Here is a 13,618-nt window from a genome sequence, read left to right as displayed (position 1 = left end):
TCTGCGTGTGGAGAAAAAAGTTATTGCCATCTATTTAGAAAGGGGTGTCAGAATTCTAGTGCTTTATTTATGCAGAAAAAGCTATCATATGTGTATGTTTTAAGTTGTAATGTTCTATGCAAAATTTTATTGTAAACTGTAAAGTTAGAGTACTTTTTTAAAATATTGCTCTGAGACATCTCAGCATAATCCAGGCTGTGAAAGTTATAATATTATTTTAGTTACAGAAGCTAAAACATTCTTGTTTTTGATAGAAGCATCTTTCAAATGTCAAGGTTATAGATAAGCGTTCTGTGTGAAGACTGAAAAGAAGAAGTTTAAAATTCACATTACTGCAGCAGTCATATATATATATATACATTTTCTCAATTATTACATTTATTTATTCATAAAGAAAGGCAAATATATAGAACATGATTTTATATTATTACATTTTAATATGCAATTATATCTTATATGATTAATTGTTTTAGGAAGAATGATATAATACGATTTGTATTTCAATAAGTATATTAGAAGCCCTGTATGTTTCAATAAGCCTTAAATTGCTAAAGACTCTTTACAGTGTTACAGTGTCAACCTGACCAATCTTATGTCTGGAAAAGGACAGACACATTCCAAACTAATTAGCAGAAGGACACATTATCAGAAATGCGTCATGAATGACATTGTTTAATGTTTAAAAGTCCAATGTCTGGGGCAAATAAGTCAACCAGCAGACAAGATGGCTGGTGACGTCCATTTTTAATTAACTGCGTCAGAAATGACCTAATCAGAATGTGTAAACATTGCAAACCTATGTAAGTTCTCACAGTTAAGATAATTAAGGTATTCAAAACAAAAAAGTGTTATGGGTATTTTAAATGTCAAAGATAGCGTTTGATACACACAAGTTTTAGCCAATCAGAACCTGGGATTTAGGGAAATTCCAGATTAGGCAGCCACATTGCATCCAATCACTATAAAGGTAGGAGCTGTAAGCTCATAGTTTGCAGAAGCCCAACAATCTCCTGAGAAGATACACGAGGCAGAAGCTACCTTCCCACATGTGGTTCTAGATGCTGAAGAGACGACAGGGAAGGGGTACTATTATTAATATTCTGGTGATTTACTTTATTAATTTTTCAGCATTAAGTTTTGTTAAGATGTTAGCAAGAAGTTTTTTTTAGAAGCTATTTTTTAAGCCATTTCTTTAAGAAGATCACTACAAGTTTTACACAGCTACTAGATGCACAACTATTGATATAAATGAGACTACTTTTGTTCTTATTCTACATAACATATATTCTGTATATATGCTGTATGATAAGCAAATACAATCTTTATATAAAATTATATACTGACTGAGTGCTCTGATTCATTTCAAGGTACACCGTCAATCTATAATTTCTGTTATAAAGGGTTCAGACCTCGCTATGCCGGATTTATATGATAGCAAAGCTTTAAGGGCTGGTCCTTTACTGAGTTAGCAATCATGAAAAAGGCAAGAACCGCTCAGGTTTTTGACAGGGGTCCTTCACAATGAGAGTGGTTAAAATCTGGAACATCTTACCTCAAGAAATAGTTATGGCAAACTCTATATCTGCATTTAAAAAGGTCTTGGATGCTTTCCTTGCACTGAAGGGCATCCACGGCTTTAATTATTAAATATTCCTTGGAAGAGTTGATGCAGGGATTTATCTGACTGCCATCTGGAGTCGGGAAGGAGTTTTTCCCTTTTAAGGCTAATTGGCCCAGGACTTGTAAGGTTTTTGCTTTGCCCTAGATCAAATGGGAAATGTGCAGATTCAGGATGGTGTTTTAATGATTTTTTTTTATTATTAATTTTTGTTTTTTTCCAGGTTGGACTCGATGGGCAAATGTCTTTTTTCAACCAAACTAAGTATGTAACTATGTAATAGTTCATGAATTATATTTTTGGATACAGAGACTTTCCCCAGCCATTACAGAAACATGAAGAATAAAAGTTGTTAAATGATCTTATTTTAACTGTGCACAGCATCACAGAAAATAAACACATCTGTTCTCTCAGCAAATCCAGATAACTGTGAGATTACTGTGAGAGTACAATATTTGGGTACTTAAATATAATTAAAAAATTGTGCTTTTATTACAGACAAACAGCAATATAAATCAGGCATAGTGACACACTCACCACCTGCTTTATGAATGCTGTTTGTCCACAGTTAAAGTATGACACTTTATATGTATCCAATGTCCAGATCTCACTCTCCATTACTCATTCTAGAAACATACTTGCATTTTATGTAAGACCACTGACACTCTACACACAATTTCAAAACAGTGTTATTATTTTTATAGGGCTAACATCTTCTGTAGTGATGTACAATGTACAAAACATACAATAATGGGGAGCATAGATACATGAGTGGTTCAACATACAATACAATCAGGACAACCAGTGACATAAATACATATAATTGATGTATACAGGTTGGGCCATTTATACGGATACACCTTAATAAAATGGGAATGGTCGGTGATATTAACTTCCTGTTTGTGGCACATTAGTATATGTGAGGCTAAACTTTTCAAGAGGGTGGTGACCATGGCGGCCATTTTGAAGTTGGCCATTTTGAATCCAACTTTGGTTCTTTCAATAGGAAGAGGGTCATGTGACACATCAAACTTATTGAGGATTTCACAAGAAAAACAATGGTGTGCTTGGTTTGAATGTAACTTTATTATTTCATGAGTTATTTGCAAGTTTATCTTTGTTTACAGCCATTGACATGTCGCCGAGATTAACACGTGAGGAGCGGATAGAAATTGTGTTGATGTCTGGTGAATGCAGTAAACCGGTCATTGCAGCAGATTTCAATGCAAGACACCCTACAAGACCACCCATCTCTCATGCTACAGTTAGCAAACTGCTTGCTAAGTTTCGTGAAAACTGGTTCAGTGTTGGATTTGCCAAAATGTGGACACATGAAATCTGTCACTAATGTCCCATTTTATTAAGGTGTATCCATATAAATGGCCCACCCTGTAGTTTGCAAAACATCACCAACACTGATAGGTGATAATTTAATAAAATGCACAGAAACAGGAAACACAAGGGAGAGGTCCCTTGCAAGCTTACAATCTAGAGGTTAGTGAGTTAAAGACAAAGGGAGTAGACAAAGGGGTTAGCAGATGAGACAGTGAGCTTTAAATTATAAGCTTGTCTGAACAGGTGTGTTTTGAGAGTACATTTGAATATTTCCAGGCTTGGACCAAGATGGACAGGCTGTAAGAGAGAGTTCCAAAGGAGAGAAGACACCCATAAGAAGTCCTGGATGTGAGAATGAGGGAAGTTGACTAAGCTGGATAACAAGAGGGTGTCTTGGGAGCAGTGAAGTTTGGGAGGAATGATAAAACGAGATTAATATGGAAATGTATGTAGGGGATACCCTATGTAGAGCTTTGTATGATAGTGTTTGAAACTGGATCATTTGGTTGACTGGCAGCCAATGGAGGGATTTACAATTAGGGGTGGTATCAGAGGAGCAGGAGGAGAGGTGAATGAGATGAGCATCAGAGTTCAGTAGTAGCGAAAGATGCCAGTCTGTTTTTTTGGTAGGCCACAGAGTCAGGCCCGGCCCTAGCCTTTTTGCCGCCTGAGGCAATCTTTAAACAAATCGCTGCCCCCCCCCCCCCAAGCCGTGGGTGTGGGGGGCCCGCCCGAGCTGGAGGGGATAGCGGGCAGGAAGGGGGTATTGGGCCTAGCGGCGGGGAGGGGGTCGGACCCCCCCCACCTCCCTCACCTGGGTCCCCCGTCCTCCGCTCCCCTCCAGCTTTAAAACGTTACGTTGCTGCCTGCAGCTATTGTAAGAGGCAACGGGTGGGGATCACTCACCTCTTCCTTATTGCAGCCTGCGCTCCACTGACGTCACTTCCTGCTACGCCGCCCAGGAAGTGATGTCAGTGGAGCGCAGGCTGGAACGAGGAAGGAGTGAGTGATCCCCGCCCGTTGCCTCTTACAATAGCTGCAGGCAGCAATGTAACTTTTTAAAGCTGGAGGGGAGCGGAGGACGGGGGACCCAGGCGAGGGAGGGGGGGTCCGACCCCCCTCCCCGCCGCTACGCCCAATACCCTCTTCCTGCCCGCTATCCCCTCCAGCTCAGACGGGCGGGTGCCGCCCCCCCCCCCCCCCCCCCAGAAGTGCCGCCTGAGGCAAAGTTTCACCCCGCCTCTTGGGCGGGCCGGCCCTGCACAGAGTAGGGTGTTACAGTAATCAAGATGGGAAATGATTAGAGCATGTACAATGATTTTAGTAGCCTCTTCTGTAAAGAAGGGACACATTCTGGAGATATTCCTTCTGCTATTGCTAATGACACTACATTCTCAATGTCATTTTGATGGTTTACATAATTTTATCATGACCAAAATATGTACTTGGGGGGTAGAACGCAACATGGCCATGTGAAGATATGAACCTGCAGAGCTCCCGACCACATGGCAGTTATTAGTAGGCTAGTGTCATCAGTCACCAGTTTTTTTCCTGAGTTTTCTCCTGGCCGATATTTTCATACCTTGTCAATTAAATACTTTTTAAACCACCAGCAAGTGTAAAAATTATTAAATAATTTTGGTACTGTTTTTTTTGTTTATCTACTTGTTGGTACACATTCAATTGCAAGGTGCTGAAATTCTCCAAGTAGAAAACTCAGGAGAAAAATTTAATTGCATATGGACCCCTGTGTGGCATGACAGGAAGATGTGGAATGAAATCAGCAACAAAGAAGACACCCTAAGACCTTTAGGAACCTGCTTGAACAGTTTTTCTCTCCCGCTACTCAGGGCAGGTTGACTGAGATGGTGGATACACCAGCCCCAAGAGCCTCTCCATCTCACTTTCCTGGCTTGTCCTGTGGAAAGAACCGTGCTCTAGAGGAACTTTAGGGATACTTGAAGGGTATGTCAACAATGTAGGACATACAGCGGCAAACACAGCAGTTTGTCAGTACAACCAAAGCCAATAATCGCTACAATAAAAGAGAATATTGCCTTGCTGTTGCAATGTGTATTGAAGCTGAAGAGTGTTGTTCACATTGCAAATGGAGATGGCTAAGCTGAAAGCAGCTCACCCTCAAAAGCCACATGCGTTTAGAGATTGAACATCTCCAAAACGGAAGCCATCAGAATAATATAAGGGTTGGAGGTGTGTAGGAGGCCACAAAGGTAGAAGACCTGCAGCCCACCCTTCAGATCATATTCAACAAGTTCTTCAACAGGCCAGTGGACCATAGCATTAAGATGGACCATGCACACCCTGCTCTTTTCCCCCAAAGGTATCAACCCACCCAGAGATGTAATATACAGATTGCATAATTATGCTATAAAAAAGGTGGTAAGGGTGGCTTCTAGAAGAGCAGGGCCTGTGGATTTATAATGGGGATTTTTTCTCCTTGTATCAGGATTCAGCGCCAACAATTCTTAGCGAACAGAGAGCACTCAGAATGGTATTGACAACCTTACAACAGCAAATGTGTGGCTTCCCCTTTCATTTTGTGGCTCATATGGGGAATAATTCCTGCACTCTCCGGTACTCTAAGGAGCTGCCTGGTTCCTTTCAGGCTTAAGGCATTGGGCCGGTGTAAGTTCCAAATTGGGATTTTGTTGATACTGTCTGACCCCAGTGTCAACGTGGTCCACTGGAATCTGTTTTTTTAATTACTGAGTTCAGCCATCTATTCCTTGATAACTCCACTGGATTCTAATTTTTGAGAAGATTGCCTTTTTTTTTTTCTTGTTGCCCCTTTTCTTTTAGCTGTTGCTCATGTCCCAGTTATGGAGCTCCTTGATTGCCCATTCATATTCCACTGTATCCCTTGGTCCCTTGTCCCTTGAAGATCTTTAAATTTGTTTGAAGACCCATGGACTGCACCTTCTCCTCACATAGTTACATAGTGCAGAGAAGTTGCAGTCCATTTGTAATCTGTGGTCCTTCATATGCTAGGTCACATGTGCAAGGAAGCCCCAAACAAAACAAAAGGACTATAATTGTGAAAAAATGTAAAATTTAACCACTTAAAGGGGAACTTCAGCCTAAACCAACACACTGTCATCGAGTTACATTAGTTATTATGTTAATTAAAATAGATAGGTAATATAATCTCTTACCCACCTTATTTTAAAAGAAAGGGCAAATGTTTGTGATTTCATGGGGGCAGATATCTTTTTGGTTGAAAGGAGGTGACAGGGAGCATGAGTTCCAACTGTCCTGTGTCCTGATCACCCTTCCCAGCTGCGCGTGGTAGACATCAAATCTCAAATTCAAAATTTAGGAAAACAAATTTGCACGGAAACAGCAGAAGGAGAACAACAACATCAGAAATCCCATCATGCTTTGCACAGCATCAGGGGAAAAATGCCCGGGCAGTTTTCTTCTGTGCAGCTAAAAAATGAAGCTTGGGTAAGAAAAACAAAGTTCTGATGCTGTAAAACTGTTAACCACCAAGCCTTTTCAGTGCTGCTAAGTAGATTTTTAGTCTGGAGTTTCACTTTAACGACCGCAGGCTTTCACCCTTCCAGCTTTAACAGCTCGCTGCAGAGCCATGCAACTTAGCACACAAATTATTTTTTTTCCTCCTTCTGTTGGTGCTTTCTGTTGGTGGCATCTGATCACTGCTGCAGGCTGTTTTATTTTATAATTATTTTATTAATTGATGTGTTATTTTATTTCATTTTAAATAAATATGCTTTTTTCCCTCCCACCCGAGAACCAATCAGGGTGATCCTCTCTCATAGGCATCAGCCTATTACAGGAGGTCACATAGTGAGGCGATCTAGGGGACAGCCAAGTGACAGGGCTGTCCCCAGTACAGTAGATTGCAGTGCTGTACAATCAAAACAAATGGTCGTTTGTTTTTTTTAGTGTGCCAGCAACAATCTCAATGTCAGCAAAGCTCCGTCACTCAAGCCGGGGGTGAGAGCACACCCGCAAGCGTGATCTCCTCTAATCTCCTCCCCCAGGACTTGATGCCTTTCGAAGTTAGGCGGTCTTCGGGGAGCCACTCTACGGCCGCCAATCGGCGTAAGCCAGTCGTAGAATGGTTAAAATACACAGAAACACATACAAATAAAAAGTATGTTTCTTCCAGAGTAAAATGAGCCATAAATTACTTTTCTACTATGTTGCTGTCACTTAGTGCTGGTACTAGAAATGTAACAGAAATGAGAGGTTTTGGACTAGTGCATCTCTTTAAGAGGCTTGACTTACCCCTACCGGCACCTCCATGTTTTTCAATGTTTTATTAAATTGTTCCCCTCTGTACTTCTCTTTAAGGGTTTTGTGCAGGACCTGACAGCCCCTGTCTTTTCTCTTCATGTATTAATAACTTAGTCTTCAAATTTGCATGGACACCCACAACTGGCTCTAGCTTACACACCTTCATTAGCGCCTCTTTGGAACTTGGCTGCTGACTGAGATAGGCACCCCATCTTGCAGTTTGAACCCCATTCCCCCTTGAATTTACCCACTCGCAACACCAGATCAAGCTGTTTAATAGGTTTAGAGATATTTTGTGCATAACAACATACCTTAATGGGTTAACCTTTTGTAGGCCAGCCAAATAGCTTGGAGTAGGGCCTTGGCCAGGTCATGAGGTGAGTTGGAATGCTGGGAAAGATCTTGTGCCTCATGCATACACATATTTTTACCTCCATAGTTGACATTCTTCATTTACATGTGTACTCACTTTTGTTGCCAATTGTTTAGACATTAATAGCTGTGTGTTGAGTCATTTTGATGGGATTACAAATTTACACCGTTATACAAGTTCTGTACAGTGTTGTTACATAAAAATATATAATAAAATATTTTTAAAAATGTGCGAAGTGTACTCACTATTGGTATAGGACTATTAGTAGCCACTGGCCAGTGAGTAACTGAAAGTAATATCGGATACATCTGCTTAAATTTGAGTGTTATCATTATCACTGTTACCATTGTTGTTGCTTTGCATTCTATTGTTTGGTAGCATTGTACCCCCCACCCCACCCCAGCTTTGTTTTGCTTGTTTACTCTGGAGCACGACTGCTTTTATAGAGTGTCAAGAGGTGAGATCTTCACCAAGCTAGACCTGTTTCTTTACTGTTTACCTGGTGAAATTAGTGCTTTCAGTTCACAATAAAGCCCTTTTTTACTAATGTGGCGTGTTGGTTGTTTCACAACTATCTCAGCTGCAATTTACCACAGAAATTATGTAGGAGAACACGTAACATATTCAGCAGCTCAGCAAAGGTGTGTGTGCTATACTGGCTACCTCAAAAATGACTTTTAATCTATGGTAGAGAAAAAAGACTATGACTGTGTCAGTGCAGATATTAGTGATGACCACATTACTATGGTAATATCCAGATAATTACATTATACTCCACTTTCTTTACATATTTACTGTATTTGAAAATGTTATGTTTATATGAATATGTTTGATTGTTTGACTCTGTATGTGTATAAGTATAAGTGTATAGTTAACGCATCATACTACTTGGTAGGTGATTATTTTCTTTTTCTTTTGCTTCCACTGATTCTTTTAGCATCTCATTGGCCTGTCACTGTGATGAGAAGATAAACATTATTTTTTTCCTTTCCCAAGGTTGAAAATGTTTAACTTGCTGAGAATGTCTCAGCAAATCCTTTATACTCCTTTTTCCATTTTAAACCATTCACTGTATTTTACATTTTGAAGTAAAATGTAACTGGCTTATTTTGACAAAATAAGTGACAGTAAAATTAAAGTAACAGGGCAGCCATTTGGCTGGTGTCTCTTGGCAATGCAATCTACTGTAGGTGTGTTCCATGAATCCCTAAAGCCCACGCAACTATTTACCTTAAACAACCTTTTCCTGCGTACATTACCAACCAATACAGATCCACGGAACAAGTCCTCTGCACAGGGAGTGTCAGCTCTTGTTACTTACATTGAAAGCCTGCAGCTCTAAGGCTGTAGCTACAAATGGTTCAGTGACTATTGCTCTAAGAGTCAGTAAATGAATTGGACATCTACACACAGGAAATGTGAACTCTGTAATGATAAAGAATAAATAGCTTGGATGCTCCTCCCTATCTCTTGCACACATAGTTTATACACAAATCACTCATGCACAAAGTGCTTTACATTATAAAAGGAAATGCTAAAGAATGTATATTCACAAACTGCAATATAAAAGCAAAACACAGACAGCTGACGAGGTTGGTACTGTCTCATTTTAGTGCAAGAGTCTTTAGGCCTTATCACAGTACATGGTTGTATCATACTTATTTAATGCCGCTGCACCATCAAGGGTTAATCAAGTAATTTTAGCTTCTTTGCAGTGCCTTTGGTCTTGTTTTTAAAATTATCTTTGAGTCCTGCTTTTATTATCATCAGCAGCAAATCTTATAGAAACTGTGTCACTAGAGGGAATAAACATAGGCAACTTCTGATGTGGCCTACATGAGAGGTCTTTGTGCAAGAATTCTGTATGAACACTCTCTAGCCATTTCTAAAGACAGAACACTACAAAAAAGAAAAACCCTAAAGGGTTTCTATACATTACCATAGCCATACTAGGAAAATGTACTTTGTGTGTCCTTAAAGGGTCACTGAATTCCTAGGTGAAAAAATCTTTACTTTATTTCTAAAATTATCAGCTACATTTTAAAAATGCTAGTTTAAGTTTTATTAATACTTTGATTCTGTTAACATTTATTTTGGTCGCTTTGTTATGCAAAATGTAACTGTAAGGATCCGCTCCTCTCGGCCGCAGTATGGCTTGAGGCGACGACTGAGGTAGAGTCAGCTGACACTTAGCAGGGGTTTATTTTAATAATATAAAATTATAGGTTCTGACCCTGCCTAGGATTGAACCCTGGTCTCCCACATCAGAGGTGGTGAGCTTGACCACTATGCTATGGTTAATACTCTCAGAAAGCTTTGCTGGTCAGCATTGGGTGGGTCAGCTGACCTGTTGTGGTCATCTGTTTCAGCTGATCTCACTGTCAGCTGATTTATGCCTGCGTGTGATTGGCTGTTGTGTGCATGTGGCCGGCCACTGATTGGTTGCATGTAGTATATAAGTCTGCTGAGTGCTTCCTGTCATTGCCCGTGATAGCGTTAGCTAGTCTAGCTGCTGGTTGCGTGTATCCTGGTTGGAAAACTATTCTTTATTGGATTACTTGACTTTTTGACCTCTGCCTGATTTTGGGCCTTCCTTGCTAGCTGCCTGAACTGACCCCGGAAACTCTGGACTACTCTCTTGCCTGCTCCTTCTGTACTGCGAATCTCGGATACCTGTGTATGACCCCGGACTGTTATTGGACTCTGCTTTTGTTCTTGTGTTTGGTGTTGGTGATCTATCTATACCCACCCTGCATTCAGCCTCAATATCTTGCGCCCTAAAGGCCTGGGTGTAACCGAAGTCGGGTAGGTGTTGTCTCTCACCTCCCGTTCAAGCGGGGACGCGCCACACAAGGCGAAGACGGCGGAGGTAGATTGGGACATTGAGGCTGATTCGTGGGTTGCCAGGCCTTACATTATCACGGGCCCACTACTATTATTATCATGGAGGAGCTCCAACGCCAGATATTGCTACTTACTGGAGCCGTTAACCAGCTTACAGAACAGGTTAATACTCTACAAAACCAGCAAGCTAATCTGCCGGCTCAACCTGTGGACAACGCAGGGTCTCTTCCCGCTTCGGTCTCGGGGACGTCTGCGGAACCAAAGCTACCACTTCCAGAGAAATTTTCAGGTACCAGGAGTCAGTTTAGTAACTTTATGAACTCTTGTCAAATGTATTTTCGTGTCAGACCAATTGCTTCTGGTTCTGAAACTCAACGTGTGGTTCTTATCATTTCACTGCTCCAAGGGGATCCCCAATCTTGGGCCTTTGGCCTTCCACATGGACATGTGGCCCTTTCTTCTGTTGATGAATTTTTTAAGGCCATGGCAGTATTATACTCAGATCCTGATCTCTCCACTACAGCCGTTCAGAAGTTAAGAGAATTGAGACAAGGCCGCAGACCTGCTGAGGAATACGCTGCAGAATTCCGCAGGTGGTCAGTCTCTACCAACTGGAATGATCCTGCCTTACTTGACCAGTTCCTGCTTGGTCTGTCGGAGACTGTAAAAGACATATTGGTCAGTCATCCAGTTCCTGAAACGCTTGAGGATGCTATTACCCTTGCCATTCGGGTGGACCGGAGAGTCCGGCAGAGACGCCAGGGTAGAACTTTCTTTCCTACCGTCACTTCTGTCCCTCAAGTCACTTTGCCCCCTGAAGAGCTGATGCAACTTGGTTTCTCTAAACTGACTCCTACTGAGAAATTAAGGAGATGTTCTGAGGGTCTGTGTCTCTATTGCACAGGGAAGGGACATATGGCCAAGGATTGTCCTGTAAAAAAGACGCCGGAAAACTCCAGCGCCTAGGTGGGTCCGAGGAAACTCACCTAGGCGAGCAGGTACTTCCTTTTAAATTAAAATGCATTTTATTACCTGTAAGCATTTTTTGGGGTGACAAGTGTCATTCATGTGAAGCATTTCTTGATTGTGGTGCTGCAGGTAATTTCATTGATTGTTCTCTGGCCACTAAATTGGGTATTCCTGCCTTGGAACTGCTATAGATGGTTCTCCTCTACAGGAGAAATCTCGTTTAAAGTTGGTGCATTGCATATTGAGTCTCAGTCATTTTATATACTGAAAATGCCTACTTGTTCTATGGTGTTGGGGTTGCCATGGTTGCAGAAGCACAATCTGCAGATCGATTGGACTTCTGGGCAACTTACTAGCTGGTCCTCCTTTTGCCATAAACATTGTTTGAAACTTGTTCCTTTGCATGGGGTTGAGATAGCTTTTGATACATTACCTATTTGTTACAGAGAATTTGTTGACGTATTTTCTCCTCAGGCTGCTGACAAGCTTCCACCCCATAGATCTTACAATTGCCCTATTGACCTTTTTCCTGGTACTATGCCTCCTCGAGGACGTCTTTACAATCTCTCTGGTCCTGAAGATCGGGCTATGAGGGAGTATATCAAGGAAAATCTCAGTAAGGGTTTCATTCGTCCATCCACTTCTCCCGCAGGAGCAGGGGTTTTCTTTGTGGAGAAGAAGGATGGCGGATTGCGGCCCTGTATTGATTATAGAGGTCTGAATAAGATTACTGTTAAGAATAAATACCCATTACCTCTCATTGACGATTTGTTTGCCCAGGTCACAGGAGCTCGGATCTTTACCAAACTTGATTTAACAGGAGCGTACAATTTGATCAGAATTCGTCAAGGTGACGAGTGGAAGACAGCTTTCAATACAAAGGATGGGCATTATGAATATTTGGTGATGCCATTTGGCCTTTGTAATGCTCCAACTGTCTTCCAAGACTTTGTAAATGACATCTTTAGAGAATTCTTAGGGCGGTTTATGGTCATTTACTTAGATGATATTTTGATCTATTCTGCTTCACTTTCTGAACATAGATTTCATGTCAAGACTGTACTTCAGAAATTGAGAGAGAACTCTCTTTACGCCAAATTGGAAAAGTGTGTTTTTGAGACCAATCAAATCTCGTTCCTGGGGTATATTATTTCAGATTCTGGTCTCGCCATGGACCCTGTTAAATTGTCCGCAGTCCTAGATTGGCCCCAGCCTTCCGGGCTCAAGGCTCTCCAGCGTTTCCTGGGTTTTGCGAATTTTATTAAGGGTTTTTCCACTTTGGTCGCTCCTTTGACTGACCTGACTAAAAAAGAAGCTGATCCCACTCATTGGCCCCCTCAGGCCTGTCATGCCTTTGAGGTATTGAAAAATGCTTTTTGTACTGCCCCTGTACTGGCTCATCCAGATATCCTTCAACCTTTTATCATTGAAGTTGATGCTTCCGAAATTGGCGTAGGAGCAGTTCTTTCACAATACTCAGGTTCTCCAGAACGTCTCCACCCTTGTGCCTTCTTCTCTCGCAAGTTTTCTTCTGCTGAAAGAAATTACGACATAGGGAATAGAGAGCTGTTGGCAGTTAAGATGGCATTCGAGGAGTGGAGACATTGGTTGGAGGGAGCTTTGCACCCAGTCACTGTGTTTACTGACCACAAGAACCTTGAATATATTAAAAGTGCCAAGAGACTCAATCCTAGACAGGCCCGGTGGGCATTGTTCTTTGCCCATTTCAACTTTACAATTACTTATAAGCCTGGGTGCAAAAACATTAAGGCAGATGCATTATCCCGTTGTTTTGAACCTGGAACTAATCAACCTGTAAGTTCAGAATCCATTGTTCCCAAACATTGTATTATCAATGCGCTGTCCACCTCTCAGTTATCACCTGATCTTTCAGTGTTACTGTCTTCCTGTCAGAATGATGCAACTGCCGAGAAACCACCAGGTCTGTTATTTGTTCCATTAACTCTTCGGTTACAGGTTCTACAGCAATTTCATGATTCCAAATTAGCGGGTCATCCTGGTGAAAAAAGGACTGTAGATTTTTTGTCTCGTCATGTCTGGTGGCCATCGCTCAGGGTGGATTGTAAGGCCTTTGTTAAGGCATGTCCAGTCTGTGCTCGAAATAAGACTTCTCATCTTGCACCCAGAGGTAATCTGCAACCACTTCCCATCCCTGATAGGCCTTGGACTCATGTGTC

Source organism: Hyperolius riggenbachi, chromosome 2 (assembly GCF_040937935.1).
Source record: "Hyperolius riggenbachi isolate aHypRig1 chromosome 2, aHypRig1.pri, whole genome shotgun sequence".
In the NCBI taxonomy this organism is placed as follows: domain Eukaryota; kingdom Metazoa; phylum Chordata; class Amphibia; order Anura; family Hyperoliidae; genus Hyperolius; species Hyperolius riggenbachi.
The sequence above is the reverse complement of the archived record's forward strand: the minus strand, read 5'-3'. Positions refer to the sequence as shown.